The 25853-nt window shown below is 40.5% G+C and overlaps 1 long non-coding RNA gene across 1 annotated transcript; it reads right to left on the bottom strand.

The window, feature by feature from the left end:
* Positions 1 to 970: 970 nt before the first annotated feature.
* Positions 971 to 5281, bottom strand: LOC121377373. Its single transcript, XR_005958610.1, has 2 exons — positions 5019 to 5281; positions 971 to 2967 (listed from the first exon to the last, which is right to left on the bottom strand). It is a non-coding gene; the product is annotated as an uncharacterized LOC121377373 (long non-coding RNA).
* Between the last annotated feature and the right edge of the window lie 20572 nt (positions 5282 to 25853).

Here is a 25853-nt window from a genome sequence, read left to right as displayed (position 1 = left end):
TAGTCTTAGTTACAGTTTGTTTTGTTTAACAACACAACTAGAGCACATTGATTTTTTAATCACCGGCTATTGAATGTCAAACATTTGATAATTTGAGAGGAAACCCGTTACATATTTCCCTTAGCAACATACCACAGACAGGATAGCACATACCACGATTTTTGATATATCAGTCGTGGTGCACTGGCTGGAACGAGAAATAGCCCAATGGTCCCACCGACAGGGATCGATCCCAAACCAACCGCATATTAAGCGAGCGCTTTACGACTGGGCTACGTTCAGGCTTTCTCTTCTCATTATCAAAGTCCAGGGGCGGGTCCAAGAGTTTGTAAAGATGGGGGAAATGTAGCGGGTTTTCAATCTAAGACTATAAATATTATGTCAAAATTTCCAAACCGTAAACTAGAAACAAATGTGTGAGTGCGTCGCTAAATATAATATTTCTTTCTTTCTTCCTTCCTTCCTAACAGTCGTAATTTAAAATCTGTAGCCCAGTGGTAAAGCGCAACTCTTGATGCGCGGTCGGTCTGGTTTCGATCCCCGTCGGTGGGTCCATTGGGCTATTTTTCGTTCCAGCCAGTGCACCACGACTGGTATAACAAAGGTCGTGGTATGCATTACCCTGTCTGTGGGATGGTGCATATAAAAGATCCCTTGCTGCTAATCGAAAAAGAGTAGCCCATGAAGTGACGATAACGGGTTTCCTCTCTCAATATCTGTGTGGTCCTTTACTATATGTTTGACGCCATATAACCGTAAATAAAATGTGTTGAGTGTGTTGTTAAATAAAACATTTCCTTCCTTTTTATTTTTTTTCTTTCCGTTTCCCAGCACATTTGTATCCCACGGACCTTTTTCCCCTAGTAAATATATATATTAGCCTATCAAATAAGCAGCTAAAACATCACATAAGGCAAATATCACGACGAATACGTGTAAAGCAGGTAAAAAATGACTAAATACATAATTATAAAAATTGCCAATTTAATGCCAAATCATGATTGTGCCTCTACAATGCTGATGTTAATGCACAGACTGATACACGACGACAGAACATTCAGATATGTTTGCATTCATGAGGTGTACGGCTTCCATGAAAAGCTAAATAAATAAAAACAATACAGGGCCGTAGCTAGGAGTTTTTGTTTGGGGGGGGGGGGGACAACTGAGTAGTTAATAGTCTAAAACTCCGTAAACAGTTAAGAAGAGAATTTTCTTTAAATTTCTATAATGCTTTCCGGATTTTTGGGGGGACTGCCCCCCCCCCTTGCCCTCCGCTAGCTACGGCCCTGCAATAACAAAAAGCCTTCTCGGCAATGCGTCCAAACAGCGGAATTCCGTAAGTAAGTAAGTTCAGAGGCAGATTCCTGGGGGGGGGGGGGGGGGGTTGCAGGGGCCCGATCCCCCTAGATTTGCGACAGTTATATATTTTATTATATATTAATTTTCATTTTTCTTTACGATCCACCTCCAAACCTCCCCCAAAGTTCCCTTGGCATTTCGTCTCATGTCACTGGCCCCCCTAAATGAATTTTCTGGATCCGCCACTGAAGTTAGGTTTTGTGAAAAAAAAGTTTAAATGATTTGGTCATCTTTGGATAAACCAGAATGTCATCAACGTAAATTATACTCTAATGAAAATGAAGCAGCGTATTTTTGACCAAGTTAAGCAGAATCTGCTAAATGAAATTCAGATATCAACAAAATGTACATTATATAAACATATCGTAATGGATATTACTCTGCAATTTTATTTGTGTAAGCACATACCCGCCCACTATAAAAAGTACATAACCAAATTAAGATTATCATCCCTCGACTTGGAAACTGAAAGACGTAGATACCATAATATTGAACGCAATAATAGAAAATGTCACCATTGTAATAACGATGTTGAAGATGAATATCACTTCATGCTAGTTTGCCCATTATTCCAAAACTTAAGAGAACAATATATCAAGTTATACTACAGACGAAATCCTTCTGTCTTTAAATATATACAGCTGATGCAAACCCAAAAACACTAAAGATTTAATTAATATTGGTAAATATATTTGTTTGGCATACAAGTTACGGCACTCATCTGTTGTTTAATAATATAAAAGTTGTTACTTTTCAGACGCAAATGTTATAACTTTGAATGTATTACTTCCATGCATGTACTTATTTAATATCTTTTGGTTTATATATTTTAATGTATTGTTACTTAATATGTTAGATCAAAAGTATGTTTCATTGTATATAATAATTTAATTCTCCTGTGTGTTTATATATGCTGTGTAAATATGTTGTGCTGATAAGCTTGTAGCTTAAAGCAATAAACGAATTGAATAGTAAGTTAGACGAAATACAGTCAAACCTGTCTTAAGCGGTCACACAAGGGAGTAGAGATGAGCGACCGCTTAAGGCAGGTGGTCGCCTATTACAGCAACGCGTCCAAAGAGATAAAATTCTGTAAGTTAATTTTTGTGATCAAAATAACTAAAGCAGCTATAATTGCACATAATTTTCAAGTTTTTACACCATTGTTCTTCATTTATCTTCTTTTTTTAAATCTTCTTTCTTTCTTTCTTCCTCATTCTGAATTCATTTCGACGTTTTCTCCTTTAGTTGGTCGAACCAGTTCGATAAACTAATCCCTTCTGCACACCGCCTTGCATCTGGAGTAAGCGTAACACGATGAACGTGACGCATGTGCATGCGCATGTGCAGTGGCACGACACCCACCGCTTGATCTCGAGTAGGACGACGCTGATGAGGAGCAACGTCCGCCGTAGTTTCTGTGCGCATGCGCAGATGATGTGGCCCGGGCATTTCCACAGCGGCATCTTGCAGAATCCCAGTCGGATGCATCGTCGGGTAGAATTAATAGATTTCCCATTGGTCGAAATCAAGTCTCGTAGTTTCCCGCGTGAACCCTCGATATACAAATACGTCCACTTCAGGTGCCAACTGCCAACTGCACGCCTGCAACAGAAACCGGAGAAACCGAAATTTGTAATGCCCGTGCCTTAGTGAGTAATCCAAAATAAGGCTCCTTGAAAAAATGAAAAAGATATAGTTTGTTGGTTTTGTTTAACGACACCACTAGAGCACATGGATTTAATAATCATCGGCTATTGGATATCAACTATTTTGTACTTTTGATATATATAGTCTTAGAGAGGATACCCGCAACATGTTTTTCATTCCAAATCAAAAAGATTTTCCACGCCCACATCCATTAGCAGAGGCGGATCTAGGGGGGGGGGGGGGGGGGGCGACAATTATAATTTTATTATATATTAATTTTCATTTTGTTTTACAATCCCCTTCAAAGCTCCCCCAAAGTTCCTTTGGCATTCCGCCTCATGTCATTTCCCCCCCCACCCCCCCCCCCCCAAATGGATTTTTTGGATCCTCCACTGATTAGGTTCAGGAATGTCCACCCTGGGTCCGGTCTCTGGTATGATCAGTGGCCTGACCCAGGTTTTGCATATGGTAAAAGGGATCTTTTATATGTACCAGCCACAGACTACGCCCAGTCGTGGTGCACTGGCTAGAACGAAAAATAGCCCAATGGGCCAACCGACGGGGATCGACCGTAGACCGATCGCGCATTATGCGAGCGCTTTACCACTGGGCTACTTCCAACAAACGAATTTTATGTTATTGAATTCATTTTGGCTTTTAATGATATCTGATCTTCTGTTCTCCATTTGGAGATGTTTTGTAACATATCGTATTACGTAGACATGTACGCAGGAAAAGAAAGGAATGTTTATTTAGCATCTTCTCAGCTCATTTTAAACCACGGTTATTTGGAGTCTAGTATAGCATGCCTCTGCAAGTTGCGAGAACGATCGTTTCGTTCGCGTCTTGCTCTCGCGAATCTAATTTTTTCTTTGAGCGAAATTTGGATCACCATAATTTTACTTGACTATAACGGTTTACGCAAAATGAAAATGGGTTACTTGGATTTATTTCTTCGTGATCGATAAATGGATCACGCACAACTTCAATTACCAGAGGTCTGCGGGGAGGGTCATTTCGACATTTCGTTTACAGTGAGAGGAAACCCTCTGCTTCCACATAGGTTGCTATTATTAAAACTTGTATATGCAGATTCCTACACTGACTGGGGGGCGAGACGTAGCTAAGTGGTACAGCGCTCGTTTGATGCGCGGTCGGTCTGGGATCGATCCCCGTCGGTAGGCCCATTGGGCTATTTCACGTTCCAGCCAGTGCACCACGACTGGTATATCAAAGGCCGTGGTATGTGCTATCCTGTCTATGGGATGGTGCATATAAAAGATCCCTTGCTGCTTATCAAAAAGAGTAGCCCATGAAGTGGCGATAGCGGGTTTCCTCTCTCAGTATCTGTGTGGTCCTTAACCATATAACGGTAAATAAAATGTGTTGAGTGCGTCCTTAAATAAAACATTTCTTTCCTTCCTACATTGACTACTCTTACCAAAAAAGCAGCAAGGGAACTTTTATATGAAGCTTCCCATAAGCAGGACTGTACCTACCATGGCCTTTGATTTACCTCTAGCTGAATCGGGAAAGATTCACGTCTACGTGTAGGCCTGTGTCTGTATCAGTGTGGGGGCGGGGGGGGGGGGCTCAGTGGTAAATTTAGCGCTCGCCTAAGGGCCTACCCCCCCCCCCCTTAGATTCGCCACTGGATAGGGCTATCGATGAATCAAACTTTGTATGTTTTGTAAGTTAAGCTTTATATGGATGCTTAGCAGATTATGCATTTAAGGCACGGGCGTAGCCGTCGAGGGGGAATATGGCCTTCGCCCTCGCTCCCTACCCCCCCCTCCCCACCTCATCCCAACCCCGCCCATCAAATATCGTCTTTCTTTTTTTTCTTCAAACACATTATATATTTTTTGTCGCTCCATACCACGACTCATAGACAGTGTGTTTGCCCCACCCACATACAAAATCCATGATTGAAAATGCGAAATCTGGTAGGCTGTATGGGAGCGTATGCATGTAAAAGTTATTATGTTAAAATCCAATTCTCTTACCTATTGTTCTGGTCCTGAACAGTATCACACACAAAAAATAGAAGTGCAGAGAGATTTCTTCTCACGAAATGAGATGTTAGCGCTTAGTTTGTAATAATAAATAGCAAAACGGGATTCCCCAGAAATGATGGCTCTGTGTTTGTAATAAAAAATGCCAAAATGGGATTCCCCAGAAACGCTGGCGAATTTCTAGAAACACGTGTAATGCGGAAAATGAAAACTGGAATCTTTTCAAGTGTTTCTACTGATTAGGCGCTTTCGTTCAGCATCGGAAGACCCTAAACCCTTTCCTGTCCTGGACGGAAGAGCCGACAAAAGTCGACACTTGCGCCCACGACAGGCGTGCGCTACAACAGCTTGCTCTGAATGTGCACGTTAAGCTCTTTGACCTGACCTGACCTGACCTGCGTCGGAAGATACCGTAAACTGGAGAGATAAAAAAAGCAAAAATTTTGTTTTGTTTAACAGAACAGAACAGAACTTTATTACACTCAGGCCGTTCCACAACGGCGTTAGAGGAACATACATAATAAATAGTATAAACGTGACAAGATGGTTTACAGGAGGATGAAATAATAACATATGATAATACATAATACATGCATTTGTATTTATAATAAATGTAACAGTAGTAGTAGTAGTAATAATAATAATAACGACACCACTAGAGAACATTGATTTATTAATCATAGGCTATTGGATGTCAAACATTTGGTAATTTTAACAAATAGTCTTAGAGACAAAACCCGCTACATTTTTCCAGCAGGAAGAACGGATCTTTTACATACGTACACCATCCCACAGACTGAACAGCACATATCACGGCCTTTGATATATCAGTCGTGGTGCACTGGCTGGGACGAGAAATAGCCCTATGGGCTCACTGACGGGGATCGATCCCAGACCGATCGCGTATTAAGCGAGCACTTTACGACAGCGCTACGCTCCGCACCCTGGAGAGATCAGGTTATGTATGTATGTATGTATGTATGTATGTATATATTTATGTATGAATATCTATATATTTTATGCATGTCGAGGTTGACTATTACATACATAGATATTAACACACTGGCGCAGGGGATAATTAAATCCTTTCTGGCCTCAAAAATTGTCCCATGCCGTTGCTGGGACTCGAACCTGTGGCACCGAATCGCCCGCAAATTGCAAGACTAACCACGATGCGCTCTGAGCTATCGAAACACCAATAAAAGGATGTTGTTTAACTCAACCACATGCATGGGGCCTACCCCTCCCGCCCCGGAAGTGGTCACTGGAGAAGTCAGAGGCTAGATCCGGGGTGGGCGTGTCTGAACCCTTGTGGATAGGGGCACGTTAATAGAGTTGCCCATTGCCCATGGGGCCTACAATCTACGCGCTCGATCCGGCTTACGTGCATGAAACAGTGGGCAGACCTGGCACTGGCTAGTATGTATTGATGTATGAATATCTATATATTGTATGTATGTCGAGGTTGACTATTACATACATGTATCTATGTATTGATGTATCTATTTATGTATTTAAGGAAAAAATTAATGAATATAATGTTTGAAAGTAAAAAAATATATACATGTATATTATTTTCTAATTTTGCCCCATGGATTCGAAATTGGTTTTAAAATGATTGTTGTGATATTCAAGATACAACTCTTTCTTGTTTTTAATCTGTTTGGCTAGTACTATTATTGTGTATTAGCCCAATTTGATGAATTTGTTTTTAGAAGATTGTTAGGAAAAGGGATAATAAACCAACCAACCGCTGAAACATGGATTGGGTAAAGCTGTACCCTAAAGCTGTATCCTAACCGGTGTCACAAATAATTTGCACTCCCCTGGATTTGCACTCCCAAGTAAAGATTATACGTAGAATAAGCACTCCCCAATACGTATTATATACTCCCCCAGTCTATATTATATGTATAATATGCGCTCCCTCTGAATAATATGCACTCCCCCAGTCTATATTATATGTATAATATGCGCTCCCTCTGAATAATATGCACTCCCCCAGTTTATATTACATTTTTATATTATATTTTTAAGCACTTAGATAATGATATTTTTTAGTGTTTGTTTATTTTTATTTTATGGCCAGTGCACTTTGTAAAAGTTTATATAAATATTAGTGGCTAATCTAGATGGCTATGTGAATCAGAGGCGGACCCAAGGAGGCCAAAATGTTCCTGGATCCGACCTTGCAAATTTGCAGAATAAAAATAATAACTCAGTTTTTTTAAGAGAATGAATGTAATCAATATTTAAATATAGTAGTGAAGAGTGCACATTATATGTATAATAATAACTAGGGGAGTTCAAATAATTCAAGGGGAGTGTGTATTATACGTATAATAATAACTGGGGGAGTGCAGATTATACGTATGATAATGACTGGGAAGGGGATTTTTTTGGGGAATGCAAATTAAATGCTACAGGACGCGAGCGATTATTTTAGAAATCATTGATTTCAGTTACCGCATCCTAACCGCATGCGTACGACGCAACAGGAAGGAAAATGTTTTATTTAACGACGCACTCAACTCTCGCGAGAGTGCCCAATGTGGCAGTTTGAAAAAAACGGGTTCAGACAGTAAAAGTTGGAAAACGTTTGTCTTTCACTGAGGCTAGACAGGTTGTGGAGACTATGACGCCTGCTGTAGCAGGTAAATCGTATGCTGCTGATGTTAAAGACTCTAGTCGGAGCTCCACGAAACCGTTTAAGATGTCCAGGGAGTGTTATGACAAGTTCATTACTGGTGCCAGTGTTGGCCACTTCATATAAACAAAATTGAAGCCAGGTCCCTTCTGCAAAGAATATGCAATATGATATCCAGACACAGACATTTTCTGTATTTTTAATGATATACAAGTGCCCCGAAAATGGTGAAAATGCCCAAAAAATGTTTGGTGTACCATGTCTTGCCAAATTTCTAGGGAAATCACTAAGGGCTGCATATACCACAATCTTTGGTATACCAGTCAGCAGGGCTCGCGCTGTCGGTAGCCAAATTAGCCATTGGCTCATTTTTACAAAAAAAACTGGCTAATAAAATTTGCAAGTGGCTAAAATTTTGGCTAAGCCATTTTCTGTCTTCTGATGTGAACAAACGGTTACATAATCTATCCGACACCTCAAACATAATAATGCTACCAAATATTCAAATAGCGTAATAGTCGTCTCACGACCGGTAACGAGAAACGGTGCCATGCAGAATACAGCGTAGGCCTTATAATGTTTGCTTATGTTAATAATCAAATAATCACGGTTATTAATTTTAACGGCATGCATTCAACATGTATGACAGCAATGTCTGGAAGATCTGTAACTTGTTATTTTTATTTTGTAAAATCTTTGAACCAAAGTAATAAAAACAGACCGACAATGCGTGTCAATTTGAATACGCATGCCAGTTCAGGGCCGAAAGACACGTAGGCCGTCGCAAGGGCTGAATTCAGCCAGACCGAACGAAAACAAAACGTTCGTTAGACTGGTTTGTGCGCTTCACGTTAAACCAAATGGACACGACGATCACCAATCAAATAGTTCGCGAACGTTAGGAAGAACTTTCGTTGGCTGAACTGAGGAAAGCTCTCGATGCGAATATACGTCACGCTTCAAAGTCAGCCGACACCCTCGTGTCAAGAGACATCGTTGCGGACATTAAACAATACGATTACGCAAAAGTAAATCTTGATGTAAATTTGTAGAAAAACTAGTTGTTCGCATCAATGAATACCTAACTGCAGTTTTTGTTTATTCCTTTGTCTTTGTTAATTTCGTACCCATGATCGAGAGCACGCATGCAGATCGCGATCGCCGGAAATGAAAATGCAGTATTTAAATTGTACAAATTGCAGTTAAATGTACACTGAATAAAATTAGTTTACAATAATCATATTTGTTAGATAATTTTAGATATAAATTTGTAAGACTATGAGGTCACATTTAATAAGTTAGCTGGATTTTAAAAAGACCGTACATTTTTATTTTATTCAAGGTTGGGTTTTTTAATAAATGGAGTATACTGTAAAGTCGGCATTCTTAGCCGAGGTATTTTGTAAGCATAAATCACAACAAGTATTTAACACGACGCTGAAATCAACAGCAACAACATGGCACACATTATGAAATTGTTTGGGGTGGGGAATTGATGGGTCACTTTAAAAAAAAAAGAAAAAAAAAAAGAAATTCAAACTAACATAAAGATTGCTATTTAAAGAAATAATGAGCTCTATGAAATAAAAATAAGATAAAAAAAAAAGCTCTCAAATTTTTATTTGGGAAAAAATTAAAAACCCACCCTCCATAAACATCCACCCACCCCATATTTCTGTATGTTTGTTAATTTAATGTCATAGGCCTTAGAAGTGGGGGTGGGTGTATGGGTACTGGCTTCAAACTCTGAAGATATTGCATAACCCCATTCCAACCCCACCCCTGCTGAAAAATCGAAGTAATATATTAACTGCCCCTACCCCCATTGAGGTTTTGTTATTCCAATTTATTCCAGTTTGTATACAATTAGCTGAAAAAGATACATTTTCATATTCATATATAAATACTCTATACAGTACTGCGTAAAACAAATTTGGCTAATATTTTGGCTACTGGTATTGTTTATAAAGGGTGAGCCTTGAGTCAGGGTACACTGGATAGAGTATAAGAAATGGCCCAATTGGTCATCCAACAAAGATCGATCCTAAAGCGACTATGGGTCGTGATGTATCCCATTGGTAAAGCGTTCACTCGATGTGCGGTCAGTCTGGGATCGATCCCCATCGGTGGGCCCATTAAGCCTATTACTCATTCCAGCCAGTGCATCACGACTGGCCGTGGTATGTACTACCCTGTCTGTAGGATGCTGCATATAAAAGATCCCTTGCTGCTAATCGAACAGAATAGCCCATGAAGCAGGTTTCCTCTCTCAATATCTGTGTGGTCCTTAACCATATGTCTGATGCCATATAACTGTAAATAAAATGTGTTGAGTGCGTCATTAAATAAAACATTTCCTTCCTTCCTAAAGCAACCATCTTCAGGTTAGGTTATAATGTCGTACAATATGCCACATGTGCATGATAAATTAATGGTTGATTTTGTTTGTTGTTTTTCTAATGATTAAGCAGCCTGGTGTAAAAACGTACATATGTGTGACGGTACATGCTCTTAATTTCTTTTCGCCTGTGGCGATATTAATTGTTTTAGAGGACCGTGTGCAGTTCCAAATGCACTTAGCCCAGATGGGCAACTTGTTACGTGATACCTCTGCGCGACGGTCGTCGAGCTTTTCTAATACACACCTAGCGCAGGTGTGGAGGCCATGTGGCCAGTAGTTACATAATAACTCCGCTAGTGCTGTTTATGACCAGGGGATTGCTCGCGGAATGGCGACAGCCAGTCTGACGATCAGAGAAAAATATGCCGGCGTGGTGGTTGTGGAAAATCCACATGATACGTGAGGTACCGCCTTGTACCCCCAGGCGATATTCGCTGTCTCTGAGAGTTTTGAATAAATAGCTAGGGTTTTAGAGATATCGAGGAGAAACATATTGGAAGGCTCCAGGGAACGTTAGTCCGTTTGGACTTGGTAAATATCATTTCTGCTCTGTTGTATAACCTTGATGTGATTGATGTGACTTTAAATATTTTAATACTGTATTATACCCATATTATTTAGACGGTGCTGCCGGTCATCTGACGCAGTAATCTGTAGGCTCACTGTCCTAAATAATTATAAAAAGCTTAACCAGTCATCCTAGAGGACCTAGGTAAACTGTATGTTATTGTCTTTATTGTGATAGGTACCAGTATTAATTCTGTATTACAAGGTTATTGAACGAGTATAAGGGTTAATTAAAAATTAACCAGTTAGGAATAGAGTTGTAATTCCTTTATTAATTAAGTTCTCCTGGAAGCGTTTCTCAATTATCACACGTGTGGGTGTTGTGTCACGGTGAAGTGATTAGCATATTGTGTAAACTAGAAACCTAGAGATTAACTAATTAAGTGATCAGTTCTGGGTTGTTATTATTTGTTGTTGTTAATTAACTACTGCAGCAGTACATTGGTCTGCGTAGGTTAATACAGATTCTAAAGTGTATTGTGTTTTTGTTGTGTTTTCTAGTGAACTAAACGTGCTATATTATATATACTTTATATATAGATCTTATCTCTGATCATACCTAGACGAGCCACTCGGGTAAATACTGCTCAATACAGAGATATCTAATAGATATACAGTTAGGAGAGATATTGGACAATCGTGTTTTATTCAGTTACGGGTATTATAGGATCCCCGTGACAGGAGTAAAAAATTGGGGGCTCATCCGGGATCTGAAACGGGACATGCATATTTAAAAAAAGTATTGTTTGTAAATGAGGGCTTTATAAATTATTTTTACAAATTACCAGAAGTAGCAACGTTGTTCACTAGAAAATTAATTAATAATAAGTGCGTCATATCTAAACATGGATAAGAATTTGCTGGATAGGCCTACGCTCAGTGTAGTGGAGATTAAGCGAGCACGTAAGGCCGAGTTAGTTGAAATCGCGGGTGAGCGAGAAATTGATTTAACATCAGCTAAAACCTTAGGAGATATAAGGACAATTATTATCCAGGAAGTTTTTGGTGATAGTCCTGTTATGGTAGAAAGTGAGATTGTTCCAGAGATAGAGATAAATGAGTTAAGTGTGGAACAACAATTAGCTTTTAAAAAGCTTGAGTACGAAAGAGAAGAACATGCATTAGATAGAGAGAGAGATAGAGAAGATAGAGAGATAAATAGAGAGAGAGAGAGAGAGAGAGAGAGAGAGAGAGAGAGAGAGAGAGAGAGAGAGAGAGAGAGAGAGAGAGAGAGAGAGAGAGAGAAGAGAGGGATAGAAGAGATAGGGATAGAGAAGATAGAGAGAGGGAGAGAGAGAGAAAGAGAAGAGAGAGATAGAGAAGATAGACATAGAGATAGAGAGAAAGAAGATAGGGATAGAGAAGATAGAGAGAGGGAGAGAGAGAGAGAAAGAGAAGAGAGAGATAGAGAAGATAGACATAGGGATAGAGAGAGAGAAAGAGAAGAGAGGGATAGAGAATTCCAGTTAGAAAAATTAAAAGTGGAACATGAGTTAAAGTTGAATACTGAAGAAGTTAGACGAGAGGAAGGAAATGGTTTTAACATGTCGGAGGCTTATAGATCAGTGCCTGTATTTGATGACCAGGAGGTAGATATGTTCTTCCAACTTTTTGAACAGGCCGCTAAGCAGCTAAATTGGCCGCAGTCTAAGTGGACATTGTTAGCCATGTCTAAGTTTAAGGGGAAGGCTAGTGTAGCTTATAATTCAATGAGTGATGAGCGAGCAAGTCAGTACGACCTAGTTACGGCTGCAGTGTTGAGAGCTTATGAATTACGACCTGAGGATTATCGTTTACGGTATAGCGAGTTGAGAAAAACGCAGGGTCAGTCTTATAGTGAGTTTGTGGCTAAGAAGGCAGGGATGTTTGATAAATGGGTGGTGTCTCATCAGGTAGAGTCATATACCGAGTTACGGGAGTTGTTGATCTTACAGGACATTAAAAATGGATTACCAGTTAGCTTACGTATTCATTTAGAGGATCGTGATGTCAAAAAGATAGAGGAGGCAGGCATAGTGGCAGATGACTACGTGTTAATACACAAGGCTCAGGCAGTACAGGATAGCTCTATACAACAGAGTGATAAGAAGAAATTTCAGCCAGGTTTTTCCCGGGAAAGTAACTATCGGGGAGAGTCATCTAGTTGGTCAGCTAGTCAGGCAAGGAATGCACCTGGTGGGCAAAGTAAGGATAAGCCTGCATTATCAGCCAATGCACGAACTTTTCGTCCACTTTGCAGTTACTGTAAAAAGGATAACCATCTTGTCGGGGACTGTTTTAAAAGGATACGCGATGATGCGCAAGTGGTCGGTTTAGTGAGGTCAGCTCCGTTAGCGAGAGAGTTAATGGTTAGTCCCTTGGCAGAGAAAGTAAACCCGTATGTGTCCACTGGTATGGTTTGTGATGTGAAACAAGAATTGAGTCCTAAGGCAATATCAATCTATCGAGACACAGGCTGTAGTCAGTCGCTTATAACGTCAAAGTGTTTAGCTGCTATTGAAAATTCAGATACAGGACGTAGTTTGGCTTTAACCTCAGTTACTGGAGAAAATATGGTTGTCCGGTTACATAACATTTTCTTGTGTTCGAAGTTTGTGACGGGACCAGTCATTATGGATGTTGTGAAGGACTTGCCTTTTGAAAACATAGGAGTTTTGTTGGGTAATGATTTGACTAGTCAATGTTGTCAGCCGCAATGTGACCAATTGTTAACTGAAGACAGCCCTTTACCCATAGAAGAGTGTGAGGTTGATGAGACTAGATATCCTGCGTGTTTAATGACTAGGTCTATGGCCAGCACGAGACCCAGAGGATATTTGTGATTTGTCTGATATGTGTGTGAGCCATGAAATTGGAGTGGATGAGGTTATCAGTAAAATGGTAGATAAGTCAACTGAGGAATTAAATGTGGTGGAACCTGTTGATCTTCCGCAGAGGGGAAATGAACCAGTTGTGTTTGATAGGGGGGACTTACCTTGTAATAGACGAGAGTTAATCCTAGAGCAGGGGGCTGATCCAAGTTTGTTGGCAGCTCGCACTACATTGTTAACTGAGGGTAAGATGGAGGATCAGATGTCAGGGTATTATATGGACATGGGAGTGTTAATGAATAAGAGTGTGGAAAAGGTTGTGCCTGATAGTGAGGAATGTGTGACAAGATGTAGAATTGTGGTGCCCTCTAAGTACCGTCCGTCATTGTTATTGTTAGCACATGAGGACGTGTTTGCTGGCCACTTAGGGCGGAATAAAACTCATAGTAAACTTGCCTCAGAGTTTTATTGGAAGGGAATGTTTGCAGATGTCAGTAAGCATTGCATGTCATGTCATGTATGTTAGGTTGTGGGCAAACCAAATCAGCTAATTCCTCCCTATCCCCTGCAGAAGGTTCCCATAGTTGGGGAAGCTTTTTCAAAAGTGTTGATAGATGTCGTGGGGCCATTACCAAAAACGCGTTCAGGCAACCAATTCTTGTTAACAATTATGCTTAACTACGCGTTTTCAAGAGGCGATTCCCTTAAGGAAGGTTACTGCGTCTGTTGTAGCTAGTGCGTTGCTTAAGTACTTCTCGTACACGGGTTTACCAGGTGAAATTCAAAGCGACCGGGGTACGAATTTTATGAGCAAGTTAATCCAGCAAGTACTGTCTATGTTAGATATACGACAGATTCGTTCTGCTGCATTCCACCCTGAGAGCCAGGGCGCCATAGAACGTTTCCACCAGAGCATGAAAAGTATGCTCCGCTGCCATTGTTTCGACAATGGTACTGACTGGGACCAGTCAATTCCTTTCGTGTTGTTCGCAGCACGGGATGCTAAGCAAGAATTCTTAGGATTCACCCCATTTGAGTTGGTCTATGAGCCCGAGGCCCTCTCAAATTGGTAAAAGATAGTTGGTTAGACAAGGATAATGCCGAAAACCTGCTGATTTATGTAGGGAGAGTTAGAGATAGGTTGTGGCAGGCGACCGAACTGGCTAGGAAGCATTTGAGCTATGCTCAGAGCAAAATAAAATCAGTGTTTGATAGGAAGGCTAAGAGTCGGGAATTTAAACCAGGGGATAAAGTGCTGCTGTACCTTCCCATTAAACGGGGTTCATTACAGAACAGGTATTTCGGTCCCTATGTTGTGCACAAACGGGTTAATGAGACAGGGTATGTGATAAACACTCCTGATAGGGTTAGGAAAAGTAGGTATTGTCACATCAATTTGCTAAAAGGTTATTTTGACAGACTGCCGATAGTTCCAGTGTTGCCTGTCCAAACTGAGAGTCACTCAACTTCCTGTGATGACGTCAAGACTGCAGAGATCAAGTTAACCAACAGCCAGATTCTAGCAGACTTGAGTTCTTATCTACAGTACCTTGACAGCACCCAGCGAGCAAAGTTGACCACGTTGATACAAAACAATGTTTCCATTTGTCAGGACTTTCCAACGGTTACCAATACCTTAATCCAGGATGTGCGCTTGGAACCCAATGCTACACCGATTCGACAGCATGCCTATCGGATAAATCCTGTAAAACGTGCGGCACTAAAAAAGGAGATAGATTACATGTTGGAACACGACATTCTGGAACCATCAAACAGTCAGCGGGCATCACCTGTTATTCTGATTCAAAAGGGAGATAACAGTTTTCGGGTGTGCGCTGACCTACGTCGCGTGAATCAACTCATCAAGGCAGATGTCTACCCTCTACCCCGCCTTGACGATTGCAACGACCGAGTTGGACACGCTCAATACATCACCAAATTGGACCTACTGAAGGGTTTTTATGCCATTCCGTTAACGGAGGAAGCTAAGGACATTCTGGCGATCATCACAGCTGACGGCCTCTTCCAATTCCGAGTGATGCCGTTTGGTTTGAAGACTGCCCCTGCTGCCTTTCAAAGGATGATGAACCAGGTGTTATTAGACCTAGAAAACGTCAGTGTATATCTGGACGATGTGGTGTTAGTCACCGACACTTGGGATGAACATTTAACCGGGTTACAACAAATATTCAGTCGCCTACAGAAAGCTAACTTGACTGTGAACCTGGGCAAATGTGAATTCGTGAAAGCTTCAGTGACCTACTTAGGTCATACTGTCGGACATGGTTGCGTCGGCCCACTGCAGGCCAAGACACTAAGCATCAGCCAGTACCCTGCACCGACCAACCGTCGTGAAGTTCGCTGGTTCCTTGGTATGGCCGGTTATTATCGTCGTTTCTGTGCTAAATTTGCGACGGTAGCAGCCCCCATCACATCGCTGCTAAAGAAGGAAACGAAGTTCCAGTGGTCAGATGAATGCGAGAAGTCATTCAACCGCTTCAAGCAGATGCTTTCCTCGTCTCCCGTGATGGCAGCACCAGACTACCGAATGCCTTTCAAGCTAGCTGTGGATGCCAGTGACGTGGGAGCTGGAGCTGTGCTGTTCCAGGAAGACGAAAATGGACTGGACCATCCTGTAAGTTTCTTCTCCAAAAAGTTTGACAAACACCAGGTGAACTATTCCACTATAGAGAAGGAAGCTTTGGCCATGGTACAAGCTCTGAAGCATTTTCAGATCTACGTGAAATCGGCAGTGCATCAAGTGGTGGTCTTTACTGATCATAATCCGCTTACCTTCATTCACAGAATGAAAGCCACCAACCAGAGGGTTTTGAGGTGGAGTCTTCTTCTGCAAGAATACCCAATTACCATTGAACATATCAAGGGCACATGCAATGTAATCGCTGATGCCCTGTCCCGAAGTTGAACGTTATGATAATGTGTTGACATTCTTGATTTCTGTTTTGTTTTTATATATTTTATTTGTATACCAGGGACTCAGAGACTCAGTGTGATTACTGGTAGTCACCTTATTATTACATGTGTTATAAATGCCAGTATGCGTCGGTTAACGCACCTTTGTGTTTTAATGTAGTATAGTTCCCTATTCCTAGAGTAGAGGAAATATCCTTTTTGAGTTGGGGGTGTGTGACGGTACATGCTCTTAATTACTTTTCGCCTGTGGCGATATTAATTGTTTTAGAGGACCGTGTGCAGTTCCAAATGCACTTAGCCCAGATGGGCAACTTGTTACGTGATACCTTTGCGCGACGGTCGTCGAGCTTTTCTAATACACACCTAGCGCAGGTGTGGAGGCCATGTGGCCAGTAGTTACATAATAACTCCGCTAGTGCTGTTTATGACCAGGGGATTGCTCGCGGAATGGCGACATCCAGTATGACGATCAGAGAAAAATATGCCGGCGTGGTGGTTGTGGAAAATCCACATGATACGTGAGGTACCGCCTTGTACCCACAGGCGATATTCGCTGTCTCTGAGAGTTTTGAATAAATAGCTAGGGTTTTAGAGATATCGAGGAGAAACATATTGGAAGGCTCCAGGGAACGTTAGTCCTTTTGGACTTGGTAAGTATCATTTCTGCTCTGTTGTATAACCTTGATGTGATTGATGTGACTTTAAATATTTTAATACTGTATTATACCCATATTATTTAGACGGTGCTGCCGTTCATCTGACGCAGTAATCTGTAGGCTCACTGTCCTAGAGGACCTAGGTAAACTGTATGTTATTGTCTTTATTGTGATAGGTACCAGTATTAATTCTGTGTTACAAGGTTATTGAACGAGTAGTAAGGGTTAATTAAAAATGAACCAGTTAGGAATAGAGTTGTAATTCCTGTATTAATTAAGTTCTCCTGGAAGCGTTTCTCAATTATCACACGTGTGTGTGTTAGCGTTTCTCAATTATCACACGTTACTGAACGAGTAGTAAGGGTTAATTAAAAATTAACCAGTTAGGAATAGAGTTGTAATTCCTTTATTAATTAAGTTCTCCTGGAAGCGTTTCTCAATTATCACACGTGTGGGTGTTGTGTCACGGTGAAGTGATTAGCATATTGTGTAAACTAGACACCTAGAGATTAACTAATTAAGTGATCAGTTCTGGGTTGTTATTATTTGTTGTTGTTAATTAACTACTGCGGCAGTACATTGGTCTGCGTAGGTTAATACAGATTCCAAAGTGTATTGTGTTTTTGTTGTGTTTTCTAGTGAACTAAACGTGCTATAATAATATATACTTTATATAAGATCTTATCTCTGATCATACCTAGACGAGCCACTCGGGTAAATACTGCTCGATACAGAGAGATCTAATAGATATACAGTTAGGAGAGATATTGGACAATCGTGTTTCATTCAGTTACGGGTACTATAGGATCCCCGTGACAATATGCCACCTCCACAATTGTCCCTGTCTTATTAAGTTAAACAATTTTCAGCACTAGCACATTGATTTATTAATATTCAGCTATTGGATGTGAAACATTTGGGGGTTTTCTGACAAAGGAAATCCGCTACATATTTCCATTAGTAGCATTTTAAACTGACAGCACATACCATTATTTTTGAAAGGCCAGTCAAAGTCACTGTTAGAATGAAAAAAAAACCCTAATCAGAGAATGGGTCCACCGAAGGGGTTCGATCCTTCAATCAAAGCATCTCTGGTGGCTGTTCTAACGAGTGAGCTAGATCCCCCCCCCCTCCCCTCACAGTGCTGTCATCCCATCTATAGGCAATGTTTCTTCTGCTGTTTGCATGTTGTATACAAACTATTGTCCTGTTCAATATTTAGAGCCTAATGTGTTGTGTGGGTTTTTGCTAATGTTACATTTAATTCCTATTCAGTATCTTACCGGCCTCGGTGGCGTCGTGGCAGGTCATCTGTCTACAGGTTGGTAGGTACTGGGTTCGGATCCCAGTCGAGGCAAGGGATTTTTAATCCAGATACCGACTCCAAACCCTGAGTGAGTGCTCCGCAAGGCTCAATGGGTAGGTGTAAACCACTTGCACTGACCAGTGATCCATAACTGGTTCAACAAAGGCCATGGTTTGTGCTATCCTGCCTGTGGGAAGTGCAAATAAAAGATCCCTTGCTGCCAATCGGAAGAGTAGCCCATGTAGTGGCGATAGCGGGTTTCCTCTCAAAATCTGTGTGGTTCTTAACCATATGTCTGACGCCATATAACCGTAAATAAAATGTGTTGAGTGCGTCATTAAATAAAACACTTCTTTCTTTCTTTATTCAGTATCTTGTTCTTTACATACTCATGAAAACAAACCCAAACCCTAACAAATTTCATATATAATGCATCATAAAAAAGGTGCAAAGTTTAATTATTTCATTTTAAAACAAAGCTTTGTATGTTTTAAATGGAAGTTTCATTCTGCTGTTAATACATAAAGCTATTTGCATAACATGTGTTTCAAAATAATGTTCCTTTTGATCTTCCTATTGGCGGACATCAATGTTAGATCTACATGTATATTTAACAATTACCAAACATAATTCAAGAGAAATTACTATTTTTTGTATTTTGTAAAAATAATTTTTAAAATAAAGACGTTTGGGCATTGTTGCGAATTAAAACTAAGTCATTAAAAGTTTCCTACACAATAAAATTTAAATATTGTTAATTGCATTTGTACACTAATTATTATTACTTTTATGCAGTTAATTATTTTATCCTTGTGATGTAATGGACAATTAATAACTAGAGGCCACTCAGCCTATAGAACTTAACTATTTAATTTTCACTTTTGTCAGTAATAGGATAATTGATTTATATTAAATTTTTATTTCAATTTAAAAACATAAATACAAATTCAAAAGGTTCAACAAAGGCCATGGTTTGTGCTATCCTGCCTGTGGGAAGCGCAAATAAAAGATCCCTTGCTGCCTGTCGAAAAAAGAGTAGCCTATGTGGCGACAGCGGGTTTCCTCTTCAAAACAGTGTCAAAATTACCATATGTTTGACGTCCAATAGCCGATGATAAGATAAAAAAATCAATGTGCTCTAGTGGCGTCGTTAAATAAAACAAACTTTACAAATTCAAAAATTCCGAAAGATCTCTTTATTAGTTTGTGAAGACTGCTTCAGAGATTCACAGTATCAAGTTTCAGAACTATTCAATGAAAACTAGAAGACAAGTCTTTGAAATGTTCAATGTTATATTTCTATTTAAAATTTTAAAATTTAATAACAATTAAAAATGTCCAAAATATTTCTTTTAGTTTCTGAATACTGACCCTGAGAATACTTATACTAAGCTTCTAAACTATCTAAGTCCAACTGTAGGAGAAGATAGATTGACCTTTAATTTTTCAATGTTATTTTTTTATTTAAAATGATTAAACTTAATAAAAATTCACAGCAGAATGAAACTTCCATTTAAAATGGTTAATGGTAGATATTTTTTCCGTTAATATATTGACCACTGACATTTTGTCCATTGACATTTTGACCACTGACATTTTGTCCGTTGACATTCTGTCTGCACGCCAATATATATAACCCTGATATTTTGTAAAAGAAATCATTACAGCATAAATGCAAACCATTGTAATTTAGATATCAAGAAGAGTGCATTTAAAAAAAAAAATGGAAACCAATCCTGAAGTCTTAATAACTTTATTGGATGTCTGTCACATCACAGTTATGCAAGGTAATCAATCTGATTAAAATTAGCTCCACTATTACATGTGGATCTAACAGCAGCCTATTGGAGCTCATGTCCAGTTGACTTTTCATTCGACCAATCAAAACCTTATTTGCAAAATCATGCCAGTGATTTGAAAAGAATTTTAAAACATTCGGGATTATGCCGAGGGTATACGAAATGATTCGGGTGAATTACGAAGTATGCCGGAAACTAATTGCAAGGTAAATTTTTATATAAAATTCGTTTTAAGACGAAAAAAAATTCGTAATGGTATAGACATAAATTCTGTTTATACTAGTATACAATCCAGAGTTTATTACTGCACTTTTCCCCCTGTTTTTATAATGTTGAAATAGACCAACAAGTTCGCCTATTGCATAAATAGTCTCGCCCGATATTTTTAGAATTTGTATGCTCCTGAATAACTCTATAAAAGGTGAAGTGTAATTAGCTTAAAGCAATAAACGAATTGAATAGTAAGTTAGACGAAATACAATCAAACCTGTCTTAAGCGGGCACACAAGGGAGTAGAGATGAGCGACCGCTCAAGGCAGGTGGTCGCTTATTACAGCAACGCGTGCAAAGAGGTAAAATTCTGTAAGTTAATTTTTGTGATCAAAATAACTAAAGCAGCTATAATTACACATAATTTTCAAGTTTTTACACCATTGTTCTTCATTTATCTTCTTTCTTCCACATTCTGAATTCATTTCGTTGTTTTCACCATTAGTTGGTCGAACCAGTTCAATTAACTAATCCCTTCTGCATACCATGTCATGTCATGTCATAGGGTTTTACGTGCACATTCAGAACAAGCTGTTGTAGCGCACGCCTGTCGTGGGCACAAGAGCCGGCCTTAGCCGGCTCCTCCGTCCATGACAGGAAAGGTGGGGGGAGGGGAGAGGAGGGACCGCCTGGACTGGCAGGTGCAAGGGAGCACCAGCAGCCCGATCGAATCGGTAGCAGGCGGGTGGGGGTGGTGGTGGTGCTATGGAATTTTGAATGGAGCCGTTAATGCCAAAGAGAAACGGGTGCGCAATTTTGATAGAAGAAATTTGGCGCAATTTTGAACGGTCGGTCGAAAGGTAAATGGCCGAGCTAATATAGGTTTTGATATTAGTGAATCTAGAGTAGCTCGTTAATTATAGACCTCAAAAATGCTGGGTGTCTCCCTAGGTTGCCCATAGGGCCCGACCGCTTTCGGTCCTTTCTGCACACCGCCCGGCATCTGGAGTAAGCGTAACACGATGAACGTGACGCATGTGCATGCGTATGCGCAGTGGCACGACACCCACCGCTTGATCTCGAGTAGGACGACGTTGATGAGGAGCAACGTCCGCCGTAGTTTCTGTGCGCATGCGCAGATGCTGTGGCCCGAGCATTTCCACAGCGGCATCGTGCAGAATCCCAATCGGATGCATCGTCGGGTAGAATTAATAGATTTCCCATTGGTCGAAATCAAGTCTCGTAGTTTCCCGCGTGAACCCTCGATATACAAATACGTCCACTTCAGGTGCCAACTACCAACTGCACGCCTGCAACAGAAACCGGAGAAACCGAAATTTGTAATGCCCGTGCCTTAGTGAGTAATCCAAAATAAGGCTCCTTGAAAAAAATGAAAAACATATAGTATGTTGGTTTTGTTTAACGACACCACTAGAGCACATGGATTTAATAATCATCGGCTATTGGATATCAACTATTTTGTACTTTTGATATATATAGTCTTAGAGAGGATACCCGCAACATGTTTTTCATTCCAAATCCAAGTTTTTCCACGTCCACATCCATTAGCAGAGGTGGATCTGGGGGGGGGGGGGGGGGGACAATTATAATTTTATTATATGTTAATTTTCATTTTTTTTTACAATACCCTTCAAAGCTCCCCCAACGTTCCATTGGCATTCCACCTCATGTCATCCCCCCCCCCCCAAATGGATTTTTTGGATCCGCCACTGATTAGGTTCAGGCATGTCCACCCTGGGTCCGGTCTCTGGTATGATCAGTGGCCTGACCCAGGTTTTGCATTTGGTAAAAGGGATCTTTTATATGTACCAGCCCACAGACCACGCCCAGTCGTGGTGCACTGGCTAGAACGAAAAATGGGCCAAACGACGGGGGATCGACCGTAGACCGATGGAGCATTATGCGAGCGCTTTACCACTGGGCTACTTCCAACAAACGAATTTTATGTTATTGAATTCATTTTGGCTTTTAATGATATCTGATCTTCTGTTCTCCATTTGGAGATGTTTTGTAACATATCGTATTACGTAGACATGTACGGAGGAATGGAAAGGAATGTTTATTTAGCATCTTCTCAGCTCATTTTAAACCACGGTTATTTGGAGTCTAGTGTAGCATGCCTCTGCAAATTGCGAGAACGATCGTTTCGTTCGCGTGTTGCTCTCGCGAATCTAATTTTTTCTTTGAGCGAAATTTGGATCACCATAATTTTACTTGACTGTAACGGTTTACGCAAAATGAAAATGGGTTACTTGGATTTATTTCTTCGTGATCGATAAATGGATCACGCGCAACCTTCAATTACCAGAGGTCTGCGGGGAGGGTCATTTCGACATTTCGTTTACAGTGAGAGGAAACCCTCTGCTGCCACATAGGTTGCTATTATTACAACTTGTATATGCAGATTCCTACACTGACTGGGGCCGAGACGTAGCTCAGTCGTACAGCGCTCGCTTGATGCGCGGTCGGTCTGGGATCGATCCCCATCGGTAGGCCCATTGGGCTATTTCACGTTCCAGCCAGTGCACCACGACTGATATATCAAAGGCCGTGGTATGTGCTATCCTGTCTGTGGGATGGTGCATATAAAAGATGCCTTGCTGCTAATCAAAAAGAGTAGCCCATGAAGTGGCGATAGCGGGTTTCCTCTCTCAATATCTGTGTGGTCCTTAACCATATAACGGTAAATAAAATGTGTTGAGTGCGTCCTTAAATAAAACATTTCTTTCCTTCCTACATTGACTACTCTTACCAAAAAAGCAGCAAGGGAACTTTTATATGAACCTTCCCATAAGCAGGACTGTACCTACCATGGTTTTTGATTTACCTCTAGCTGAGACGGGAAAGGATCATAGGCCTGTGTCTATATGTGTCAGTGTTGGGGGCGGGGGGGGCGGGGCTCAGTCGTAAATTTAGCGCTCACCTAAGGGCCTACCCCCCCCCCCCCCACCCACCCTTAGATCCGCCACTGGATAGGACTATCGATGAATCAAACTTTGTATGTTTTCTAGGTTAAGCTTTCTATGGATGCTTAGCAGATTATGCATTTAAGGCACGGGCGTAGCCGTGGAGGGGGAATATGGCCTTCGTCCTCGACCCCTAACCCCCCATCCCCACCCCATCCCCACCTCGCCCATCAAATATCTTCTCATTTTTTCTCCAACCACATTATATATTTTTTTGTCGCTCCATACGCGTTTGCCCCACCCACTTACAAAATCCATGATTGAAAATGCGAAATCTGGTAGGCTGTACGGGAGCGTATGCATGTAAAAGTTATTATGTTAAAATCCAATTCTCTTACCTATTGTTCTAGTTCTGAACAGTATCACAGCCCTGAACAGTAAAAAAAGAAGTCCAGAGAGATTTCTTCTCACGAAATGAGATGTTCGCGCTTTGTTTGTTATAATAAATAGCAAAACGGGATTCCCCAGAAATGATAGCTCTTTGTTTGTAATAATAAATAGCAAAACGTGATTCCCCAGAAATGATGGCTCTGCGTTGTAATATTAAAAAAATGCCAAAATGAGATTCCCCAGAAACGCTGGCGAATTTCTAGAAACACGTGTGTAATACGGAAAATGAAAACTGGAATCTTTCCAAATGTTTCTATTGATTAGGCGCTTTCGTAAGTCGGAAGACCCCAAACCCTTTCCTGTCCTGGACGGAAGAGCCGACATAAGTTGACACTTGCGCCCATGACAGGCGTGCGCTACAACAGCTTGCTCTGAATGTGCGTTAAGTCCTTTGACCTGACCTGACCTGACCTGACCTGCGTCGGAAGATACTGTAAATTGGAGATAAAAAAAAAAGCAAAACAGTTTGTTTTGTTTAACGACACCACTAGAGAACATTGATTTATTAATCATAGGCTATTGGATGTCAAACATTTGGTAATTTTAACAAATAGTCTTAGAGACAAAACCCGCTACATTTTTCCAGCAGGAAGGACGGATCTTTTACATACGTACACCATCCCACAGACTGAACAGCACATATCACGGCCTTTGATATATCAGTCGTGGTGCACTGGCTGGGACGAGAAATAGCCCTATGGGCTCACTGACGGGGATCGATCCCAGACCGATCGCGATTCAAGCGAGCACTTTACGACAGCGCTACGCTCCGAACCCTGGAGAGATCAGGTTATGTATGTATGTACGTACGTACGTATGTATATATGTATGTATGTATGTATGTATGTATGTATGTATATAAGTAAGTATGTATGTATGTATGTATTGATGTATCTATTTATGTATTTAAGGGAAAAATTAATGAATATAATGTTTGAAAGTAAAAAAATATATACATGTATATTATTTTCTAATTTTGCCCCATGGATTCGAAATTGGTTTTAAAATGATTGTTGTGATATTGAAGATACAACTCTTTCTTGTTTTTAATCTGTTTGGCTAGTACTATTATTGTGTATTAGCCCAATTTGATGAATTTGTTTTTAGAAGATTGTTAGGAAAAGGGATAATAAACCAACCAACCGCTGAAACATGGACTGGGTAAAGCTGTACCCTAAAGCTGTATCCTAACCGGTGTCACAAATAATTTGCACTCCCCTGGATTTGCACTCCCAAGTCAAGATTATACGTAGAATAAGCACTCCCCAGTGCGTATTATATACTCCCCCAGTCTATATTATATGTATAATATGCGCTCCCTCTGAATAATATGCACTCCCCCAGTTTATATTACATTTTTATATTATATTTTTAAGCACTTACATAATGATATTTTTTAGTGTTTGTTTATTTTTATTTTATGGCCAGTGCACTTTGTAAAAGTTTATATAAATATCAGTGGCTAATCTAGATGGCTATGTGAATCAGAGGCGGACCCAAGGAGGCCAAAATGTTCCTGGATCCGCCCTTGCAAATTTGCAGAATAAAAATAATAACTCAGTTCTTTTAAGAGAATGAATGTAATCAATATTTAAACATAGTAGTGGAGAGTGCACATTATATGTATAATAAGAACTAGGGGAGTTCAAATAATTCAAGGGGAGTGTGTATTATACGTACAATAATAACTGGGGGAGTGCAATTTATACGTATGATAATGACTGGGGAGGGGATTTTCTTGGGGAATGCAAATTAAATGCTACAGGACGCGAGCGACGCAAGCGACGCTAGCGATTATTTTAGAAATCGTTGATTTCAGTTGCCGCATCCTAACCGCACGCGTACGACGCAACAGGAAGGAAACTGTTTTATTTAACGACGCACTCAACTCTCGCGAGAGTGCCCAAGGTGGCAGTTTGAAAAAAACGGGTTCAGACAGTAAAAGGTGAAACACGTTTGTCTTTCACTGAGGCTAGACAGGTTCTGAAGACTGTGACGCCTGCTGTAGCAGGTAAATCGTATGCTGCTGCTGTTAAACTCTAGTCGGAGCTCCACGAAACCGTTTAAGATGTCCAGGGAGTGTTCTGACAAGTTCATTACTGTTGCAGTGTTGGCCACT

This window comes from Gigantopelta aegis, chromosome 7 (genome assembly GCF_016097555.1).
Source record: "Gigantopelta aegis isolate Gae_Host chromosome 7, Gae_host_genome, whole genome shotgun sequence".
In the NCBI taxonomy this organism is placed as follows: Eukaryota; Metazoa; Mollusca; class Gastropoda; order Neomphalida; family Peltospiridae; genus Gigantopelta; species Gigantopelta aegis.
This window is presented reverse-complemented; position numbering and strand designations above follow the sequence as displayed.